We start from the raw sequence: 11010 nt of genomic DNA, 5'->3' as shown, positions 1-11010 counted from the left end.
ATGAATCACTGGCCCCCTGCCACTAACAGATGTTCACCCCTATCTCCTCATATTGCTATTTATTTTGCTCTCAAAGCAGGAAGTAAAAAGGAGTTTTCTTCTAAGAAAGTATAAAAGACGAGGAAAGGCATACTATTACATGCTGAAATGTAGCCAAATATATGCAGAAAACAGGTAGGAGCTAACAGTCAAAGGAGCTGCTGCTCAGTAAATGTGAATGGCTTTAAATAATGAACTTCAAGAGAGTACAAGGTGTATAAAAATACTGCTAGAACGTGAACTGTTGACACTCTTCATAAAAGTAACAGAAATGAGTGCAGGTTTCTTTCTGTCTTGGGTCTGGAGTAAGGTTTATGTAGGTTTATATTTATGAAGTAGGATTATGGGAATTTTGTTGGGCCCTGTGTGCAGCCAGGAAAATATTTTCATATTTAAAATCCAAGATGAGTATATCACAGCTGGATATTGGGAAAAACTTCTTGAAACAAGCACACAAAAGATAAGATTAAAGGCTGGTAGGCAAAGCTTTAAATATCATTTTTGTTCCATCATTGGAACAATGGAACAACCTCTGTCTAATTTTCATTTCTTCTTCCTAAACCAGGTCTATTCCTTGCTTTGGACCAATGTCCAGAAGCAAGCCAGCAGGAAAATTCTGTACCTCAGTCTGAAAACAACAGCCCCACATACCTGTAAATAAAAATCTTCCACCAGTGTCTTTATCATGTGATGAACACTAATATTTTTGATTGGTCAGACTTAAATTTCTTAGTAATGACCGCTAGCATTTCTCATGGCTTTATTTGGCAAAGACAATCCATATGGCTGATGAAGGGTAATGATTCTCTACTTGAAAATTCCACTATTTATTTACAAATGTTTGAACTGTAATCCGCATAATCCCCACCAATCCCTTTAAGCAGGACTGATTAATCCCCTGCAAAACTGTTTGTAAAACGTTTAGTGTGGGTCATCAGGAAGCACACAGGCTCTCACTGTGAGAGAGGAAAGTCATGTTTGCTTTGTATGTGTCACCCTTAATTAGGGATCTAATGGAGAGCAAAAAGCATCTTTAATTGGCCAGCTATCAAAGGCAGACATCAACGTATGTGCTATATAACATGTTATGCTTGCCACTTGAGACTCATTGCATGGTAAAAACCTGCCAGGTTCTTAACTTATCATACATGAGCCCCAGAGGCATTGAGGGGGAACCCATGTCTTTACCTATCTGCCTGTAAGAGTGGATTCAGATTTTGTTTTAGACATAAACAGGACAAATGTGAACGCTGGTGGGTGCATTCAAAGCACTGTTGAATTTTGTAATGTTTTACAGTTCATCTGTGTGAATAAAAGCAAAGTCTGCATAAATGTGCTGACCCCACTTTCATTTTCTCACTTATTTAATCTAAAAAACTAATTTCTGTATCATACAAAGCTGACAGAACATATGTGCTAAACAAGCTCATCAAAAAAAAAAAATGAAAACAGCAAAACAGAGAAACCAAGCTCTTAAAAACATCTTGGAATAACTTGATTCAATTATGTTTTTGTTTGTTAATTTTCATCAGGGTTTCCATATTGATTCTAGTGGTTAAGCATTTTGCAGGTATGGAACAATATGTGAAGCTTTGCAGAAAGTTGAACTCTCTTTCCATTGCATACATGAGTCAAAAATCAGACTCAATATGCAAATCAAGTCCATTTCTGTAGTAAACAACACAACAAGTAGGAACAGGAGTTAAAGTGACTGCCCTTCCTTTATGTAAGACTGTAAGAAAGAGGCAGGTGACAGGAATTTTGTGGTCTTGCTTTTTTTGTGGTTCCTTGATCATTTAAAGCAAGGAACTATCAAGCTGGGGGGGTTGGGGGAATTGGGGCTTTTCAGAAGCCATCTCCTTCAATGTACATGTTGCCCTGGAACCAAAGCATACGAGAAGTCCTTTCACCACACATGAAACAGCCTCTGACAACCCTGGCATGCAGTGATATGCTGGGGTGGTGTGTGCAGAGGCCCTCGCCACGTACTTACACTGCTGCAGAAAGCTAGGGGGAATCTGAGCTTCTTTGAGAAACACTGGTGATTTCAAACGGAAAAAAAGTTCGACAAGTTAGATGTGAATAATTTATCATGCTGGTGTTACAACTCCCTTTGTTCTAGATCCAAAGGATATGCGTTTTAAGCTTTAATAGTTTTTGTGGCTGGACTTATTATGTGCGATCAAATAATTGTCAGGCCAGGGATTTCCAAAGAAGGATTTTTATTATTTTTTTTATCAGCCATGAAAGTTATTGAGGCCACATGGGTATGTTTCTCTTCTCTTCCCTCTCTTGTTAAATTACACATATATATGTATGTGTTCCCCGGGTATTTAAGTGGGTAACATTTCTTTAAAAGGGCCTTAATTATTCATTGTGTTAAACATTTATTTTGTTAAAAATTCACATTATTAAAGCTAAGAGTCTACAAGCAATACACTGATGTATCTAACGGATATTTATACAATACAAAATCTAACTCTACATACAAGTCTAATGTGTTCCTTTCACAAATGCCACAGTTGTCTCCACATGTCTCCACTGCCCATGAAATGAAAAGTACTATTAGTGGGCCTTCTGTACAGGCCATTCAGAGAATGGGCAGTAATGAAGCACCTTTTTCTTTCACAAAGTCAACTGCCATCGTGAAACACCCAGGGACACGTATTAAGTGAATGATCGAGGGTGATATGGATGTTTGCTCATGAACCAAATGGTTGTGCTAACTATGGACAATGCACGCAGTGTGCTTCATGGTATTCGTTCAAACCTTGCTCTTACAGTTACAAATGAAGAACTATCTACAGTATTCCAGGAACTGATACATCTTCAGTTAGGCGTTACAATCTGGTTTCACTCAAATGTATCAGTATGGTGGCACTTTGTCTTCTTTACAAATAACTTTGGCAATCTAATACATGCATGGTAATCCATCAGTTGTAAATAATGAACAAAATAAAACTTAATGTAAGAGTTAAAACTGGTTATAGAGTGTTGTCTTGTTAAACATATTTAAAAAGCTGGGGATGTTGTTGATTAGTTTTGGATTGATGTTGAAAGAGTAGGCGGAGAACGGGTTTTGAAATGGCAGCATTGTGCGTTCCATGTGCTTAAGGTGAGTAAATGACTTTAGATGAGTAAAACAAAAAACAACAATCTCCCTGAAGGTTTATTTGTTGTAACACACAGTCTCCCCTGCAACATAACCCAACAACAGTTATTACATTATCATTAAATTGTGTGCATTTACAGTATGTTTACAGAAATTCTAACCTTTACTGTAATTTCTTTTCTTTCAGAGGCTAAAAGATTACAGCACAGAAGCTGTTCAAAATCATGAGAATTTCCATTAGTCTTTGGTATTCCAAATACCAAAGAATATTTGAGGAATACTCTTTGGACCTCTTATGTTTCAGTTGGTAAAGTCCAAGGATTTAGCAGTACCTGGCAGCTTGTCCTCTGCTGAATATAAAACACCATCAATCAGCCAGACTCAAAAGTTAACTTGCCTACTATCACACTAACGGGACAAGAGAAGGCCACGTATGTGCTGAAAAGTGAGTTATCGACTTGGAGTTGGTCTGCTGGAAATTTATTCAAATCGCTTGACAGATAACCGGGAAATATATTGCTCCAGAAGCATTAAAATGTCATAGCATACTGGACACACAGACTGTCAGCCTTTGTTGAAAAATGTTAAGCTGAATGGAAAAGAATTGCTTTCAGAGGAGGAAAGTCTGAATCCATTCATGAAATGGTGATCATGATGATTGATGATGATGATGATGATGATGATGATGATAATCGTCATTATTTATTCAGACATTCCTTCCCAGAGCAACTGAAAGCATATAACCTGTATACATAAATGACTATGGTTTCACAAATGATAAATGAGTGGTAACAATGGAGTTTGTTATTTCATCACTACACAATTTATACACAATTATCCAGTATAAAATGGAATCACAATCACACAAGACATAGCCTTGAATCTTTGTGCCTTGGGTTCATTATGAGGGGCTTAGCCAGAGGCACTTCAAATGAATGGACCGACTAAAGATCCATAACACCTGAGACACTGCAGATAACTCAGCTGCAACCATTATGGTTGAGAAAAGCTGATGAATAATGAATGAACAAACCTGAATCCTTACCCAATCATGCAATCAAAATGAAGAGTATGTGCGCTAAAAGCAGCTTAGTGAACATTAAACTACACCTCTCCTTCAAGCTTGTCACTGTGATTGAAATGTAAGCCCTGAGAATCAAAGCCGACACACTTTAATTTCCTGCTAATTAAACAGATGGCACACAGGTGCAGAAAAAAGAAAACGCTTGCTTCTTGTATTCTTTGTGAAGTGTTCTTGTGGGGACATACAGCGACAGATGTTCAGATTAGTTATATCATTTACACCATGTAACAGACCATAGTAATGCTGGCTGTGTTAGAAACAGTTCCCCTCTCAGACCCCTTTGATATTAGCAGGAGGACATGTTTTGGCATCATCGCTGGAATCACAACATCGTTGGACAGCATCTACATGAAATAGGCTTATTTTGAATATATTATTCTCCCCATGAACTGTATTGTCCTTTAATTTTGCATTCCTTAATCATTATTTGCTCTGTCACATCCTTCTCTGGAGCAGAACTCTCCCTGAAGAATAGCTCATATATTATTAAAATCTTCAGTGTTCCATTTCTGTGCCGGATTCAATACCACACCCACAGCTTATTGGCCAGTTCTCTTCAAAAAAAAAAAAAAAAAACCTTCCCACTGCAGCCCTGTGAGCTCTCACACTGCAGGCTACCACTGTGTTTACTAATGAGAACATAAAACTTTCTACTTCTAATTAGAGTGTGCATCTTCTTAGAATTAAAAAAATGTTTTAAAAAATGTGAAGCACATGTGCCAAAATCAGGCCTGACAATGGGGGTAATTATCTTAGGTTTTCTCACAAAGATTTTTTTTATGTTAAATAGACAAAACATGGATACAGTAGATAAAGTCATTTATCTACTGTATCCATTTGTAAAATGTCCAGTTGTGTTGAAGGTTATATTTCTGCCAAGCTGGTGCAAAGAACTTCTTTTAAGTAAATCACTTGAAGTAATTTGTAGTTTCTCCTGGTTTTCCACAGACAATGATGTATTGTCTTGGCGGAGAGATTGTTGGTGTCATAGTAAGATTTTAATTCCTGTTGATTTCTTGTATTTGGAGAGATTGTGACCACATAATTAAAAAGGAATAAGGAATACTGAGTTGTAAAATTTATGCTGAATCTCAACAGACCCCTTAAAATGGAAATTGTGCCCCTCTGCTCATTGTGGCTGTGTTCATCGCCTCATGTACAGCGAGTAATTACTGTATGAGGGCTTCACAATGCTACTTAGGGTTAATGAAGTAGTCAAGGAATTAATTAAAGTTGAAATATCAAACCATGGACTGAAATAAACAAGTCCACAAATGTTACAACCTATTATGGAAGCTTTTTACAGAGCAAGAAATGAAGGAGTATGTAAGTCCCTAATGTGGGCTTGGAATTCTTCAGAGTAGTCTTAGATAATTAAAATCAGGTTATGAATGGCTCTCTCTCATTTAACTAAAATAACAGAAATCCTCAGCACAATGGCCCAGACTCACACTTTAAATACAGCTGCCTTAGCACGTAACCTGTGTGACAATGTAACAAGGATAGCTTAACCCACAGGACACATCTCCAAAGACCTTGTTTGTTTACTTATATGTATATGGCATCTCCACAAAAGCTTTCTTAAGAAGAGTTTGGCAGTGGGATTTCACTACCAGTGGTCAAAATTCACTATGTTTAAAGTAAGTGACTATTGGCTTTCATTACCGGTCTTAAGAATCAGGGTAGGACTGATTCTGCAGTCTTAATTACCCACACATGGTTTATTATTTTGTCTTGAAATACCCATTTTTCAGATACATATGCTTGTTAAAAAAAAAACACTGTAAAAGATGGGAAAAACCTTTCACAACAGAATAATTCTGTTTTGCAAACTTTCCTTAAGGCAAGAAATGTTGTCACTGTCAACCCACACTTTCATTTTACTACATAGCTTTGCTAACAGACAATCTACTTTATGGGCAAATAAGATAAGGGGGTATTTTGATCATGTTTTAACAAATTGGATGTCCTTTTAGAATGCTGGACAACGAAAACATGCCTTAGCTGTGAGATCACGTATGATAAATTGCTGATTTTGTTGGAACTGGATCATTAAAGAAATGTGCTGACACAACAAATAAGCTTGTGGCATTGTCTGGAGTACGGATGGTTCACCTATTTTCATTTTGAATAGCAGGCTGAATGGCTCAAACAGAGTCCAGCTGGATAATATTTGATATGTAAAATTTGATGTAGTAGCACTGGATAATTGCGTACAAGCGTAGAATTGGCAAGTATAATCACTGAATACAAATTTATTCAGGTTTGTTTCCTATAATAGTTGCTACAATGGGCAATTCTAGGCCCATATTGCTGTTGTTTCAAACAAGCCTAGTTGTTTACCTTGCAATTATCAACATGGATATTATAAATGTAGGTTTTCTGAAATATTCAATAAGAATTTCAAAACAAACTGGACATACAGAATTAATTAAGTGAGAGCACTCACACACTGTGCACAGCCACTGTCAAATAGCTGTACACCAGTCAGAACAACACACATGAAAATACCCCCAGAGTTCAGATGACTTTCTGGAACTCCCATTCTGGTATCTTGACAAGCTAAGCTTCAGTGGTTTGAATTTCTCCTCTTACCTTGACTTCATTTCTTTAAAAAAAGAAACATTTTCATGAGATACAGTAAGAGGATGTCACAATGGTCACAATCATACTTTGTGCGCAGATTTAATCATGCTCAAGACCTCCACAGATATATAATGTAGATAAATATATCAGCTTTTATGTGGATAAAATGGATCCTGTGTAATTTGCAGGGAGTCTGAACCATGCAATCATCATACATTTATTTTCACTGATGTCCAAATATTAACAAGTACTGAGAAACAAATACTTGTACAAGTTATTTTTGATTTTGGTATATTTGGTATATAGTTGCTTAATGTCAACCATTAAACAAATTAAATGTTAGCAACCATCACAACAATGAGCAAGATGCTGACTACTGGAACCACTATTATCCACACCTCCTCTATCTTTAGAGAGCATCTTTACTTTTGATGAGAAAATTTAAGATATAAGCTCCTTTTTAGTTATTTTGTAGCCTGCAAAACAGAAAAAACAATACTTGTTGAAATTAGTTATGGAAAAAAAAGCAATGCAGGTATAGTAAATTCCATATGAAGACTGTATCTGAATGTGTAGAATCTGATGATTATGAATCTCTTGTGAACCATAATTACTATATATTATGCTAATAAAATGAAGTAATGTAGAAGAAATGTAGTTCGTTTTCATCAGAAACATTCAATACAAAAATAAAATGTGCTCCGACCCCCTTCTTCCTTGCCTCCCCACATCAGTGGAAAAAGCACAAGTGTGCATTTCTTGGTGTTGCACGACCATCCATTCTGGAGCAGATATTAATGTCTCCCAGCATGCTGAGCTGTGGCTGATGGCAGCGGGGATGAATCATCACCTTTGGCAGTGTGGGACAGTGAGTGGGTCTGACAGGGCCCGTGAAGCTCAGGCTCTAACCTCTCAGCATGCTGTTCTGTATTGTGACATTTCCTTAAATATCTTACATGATGTCAACATTGCCGCTGTGCCAGCACAGGTACAAAAGCCACACAAGGCCCTTGCATGATCACCCAAGGTCCTGCTCTATAACTAGCTTCCACTGAGGCAGTTAAGGGGCCCTCAGATTTTATCAACACCTGGCATAACCATGACTTAGGGTGCCAGTGTGGCATAGCATTAATGAGCAGCACTCATAACTGAAAGGTCATTGGTTCAATTCCCTGCTGGGACACTGCTTTTGTACCCTTGGGTAAGGTAATTAACCTACAACTGACCCTGTAAACATCCAGCTGTACAAATGAATAAAATTGTAAACTGTGTCAGTGGTTCTGGATGAGACCATCTGCTAAATGACAATAATACAATGTAATGTAAGGGCTCATATTACACTGCCTATCTGTGTATCCCCATTTCAAGGCATAGTAGTACATGTCAGTTTAGCATTGTGAGTCCAACGTGATGTCTTGTCTCTTTGGCTCAATCATGCAATTATCTCATAAAGCTACTTTATCCATTTGGTTGTATTTCTGCTTTTTCTTGATCATATTGCCTGCTAGAGGTTACCTGGGTGTGCTCGGCCACTACACTCCATCTATCACTGTGTCACATCCATGTGCAGCTACTAGCTGTGGAAGAGCTTCTGACTGTAGTGTTGACAACATCTTCAGTTCAATATATTTTACAAAGCATCTCTAAACACTTGATTTGTGCTTGCTTTATTTTTACCTCTTTAGGCTACAAGTGACTCATGGATTACATTGACCTCCTGCGGCAGATCCAAGGACTTGTAAAATCAATGCTCTTGATGCACATGCACAGAGGGAATTGGCTTTAAGCGAACATCCAGCTCTGAGCACAGTAACATCATCCTATATTGTAACATTATGCAAATCTTCCCGAATGCCAGCTTCATTTAGAACGAAGTCCATAAGATTATGCATGATAGCGGCCCATTTTGCTACTTCATGCTCATCTGGTTCCTGGTAAATAATTCAAATCATAATCCAGAGCATTAAAACTAGACATTCACAAATGCCAAAGCAAGCCCCTGGAGTCTTTACAATATTTTCACACAGAGAAGGAAATTTGAAGGTACACTTCACTGGCTGGAGGGTCCCCCAGTCATCAATTTGTTTGTAAATCATAGATTAATGTGGAGTAAATGAAGTCCCTGACAATGCTGAGACACACACACACAGCCATCACAAAAATGTACATACACAAAACGCTACAGCTCCTGCCTGAAGGATTGTAAAATAGGCTGGAAATCAAAAATACATGAAATTCTGGTTCCTCTGCTCAGAGAATCTTTGACAAATTTCAGTGAAGGTATGGAATCTGTGAATTAACCCAGGCCACTCCATACTTTCATTCTCAAGGCAGTACTCTGTCTAGGATGCCATGGCCTCGATTTCTCAACATTCCTCAACGATCCTCTTCCACCACTGCAGGATATTAGTCAATCTACCCGCATACTCTTTCTGATTTGTTTCTATTTCATATAAACATACAGTATGCACACAATACATATTGAAAACAGAAAGCACCTCATAAAAGCCCCTGCAGGGTTAACAATGTGAGGGCCCATTGCTCTGAGTTCCCCCCGAAATGGACACAGTAATCCCCTCAGCTCACGTGTTTGTTGGAGACAGGAATCTGCTATAACTGGAACAGTGCAAAAAGAAGCCTTTTACTTCCTAATGCAGTGAGTCAATTCATGGTTTCCAGTAATATTACTTGACACAAGGGATGTTTGGTGCCCTCAGGAGAATTTATTTATTTATTTTATTTATTATTTTTACTTCTCTACAAATGCTAAAGCTTAAACTTTCACCAGGTCACCCAAAAAAGCATGTGAGAGTAAATGTGTTGTTGAGGCTTTACGTTCCTTACCATCAAATATTTACGTGTTATTTCCAAAAGCAACCGTTGGGATCACTTTTCCATCTTACTGGATTTTGGAGAGCTGTTCTGACTCTGCAGTCAGAGGCAGGGAAATAAAATGCTCATTGACTTACTGCTGTGGGCCGAATAGCTCAAGTGAAGACGAAAAACTGAGAGGATTAAATAAAGTGAGTCTTGGAAGGTGACAGAAAAAAGGCTTTCTCGTGGCCCTTAAATTATTTTAATGACTACATCAAGATGATCCCAGCCGCTATCATACTTCACCATTAGATGTGTCTGCTGAGCATGTGGACAAAAACAACAATGCACCAGAAATAAAATGTTCCAGATTTGAGATGCAATTACTGCAGGCAACACAGAGTAGTTCAATTGCAAGGCAATGATAATCTTATTTAGGCATTTAATGCTCTGGTGTGTACACTGGATTTATATATGAGATAAGGATGAGATAGCCAAGGTAATGAATTTCAAAAATAAACAGGGCATTTGTAGACATTGAAATCCTATAAAATCAGTCTTGCAGAGGGTCATGGGGGTTCACGCTAATAAAAATTAATTCCCCAACTCAAAACCAACTCAGTAAACAGCAGGTAAATTATCATTCAGGACACAAGGAACAAACAGCACAGAGACGACAGTTGACCTGTGAAGAAATGAAATTCTGACACCGCTTCTAAAACATCAAACACACCTAAGAAACCCTCTGATGGACTCATGTATTTCTAACCAATTTCTTGGGAGTGTCTTAATGAGTAAAAATTCATATAACAACACATGGTTTTGCAAAGCTTTTATTAATTAAAGAGGGGTAAAAAAGTAAAATCAGTAAAATACTCTAGCCAAATGTCAACATTTTGCCTTCAGTTAATAACAAACACTGTGATGTGTATTTGCGTTGGCCAGTAACGTTGGATGTGATAGCATCAGATTATGCTTCAACACTTTTATATTTTAATCACTTCTAATTTCAGATTTCACCTAAGAGAAAGAAACCCTGCCTACATTACTTCACCTTGTACATCACATTACATTACATTACATTACTTCATTTGGCAGACGTTCTTACCCAGAACGACTTCCAAATAAGTGCATCACTGTGCTAAGAGTAGTTATGGAATAGTTATGTAAATATATCTGTCATTCAAAAACAAAGAGTGAAGTATTCCAGGAATGTGCATTGAAGGTGGGCAAGACCACAGCGTGGACTTTGTAAATACTACACATAAATTCAGTCAAAGGCCTCTTGAGACCTCGCCACTCTCTGTAAAGGTATGTACTTTATTGAAATATGAAAACCAATTTTTCCCTCCATATGAACACAAATACATTAATG

This window comes from Megalops cyprinoides, chromosome 2 (genome assembly GCF_013368585.1).
Source record: "Megalops cyprinoides isolate fMegCyp1 chromosome 2, fMegCyp1.pri, whole genome shotgun sequence".
Classification (NCBI taxonomy): Eukaryota; Metazoa; Chordata; class Actinopteri; order Elopiformes; family Megalopidae; genus Megalops; species Megalops cyprinoides.
This window is presented reverse-complemented; position numbering follows the sequence as displayed.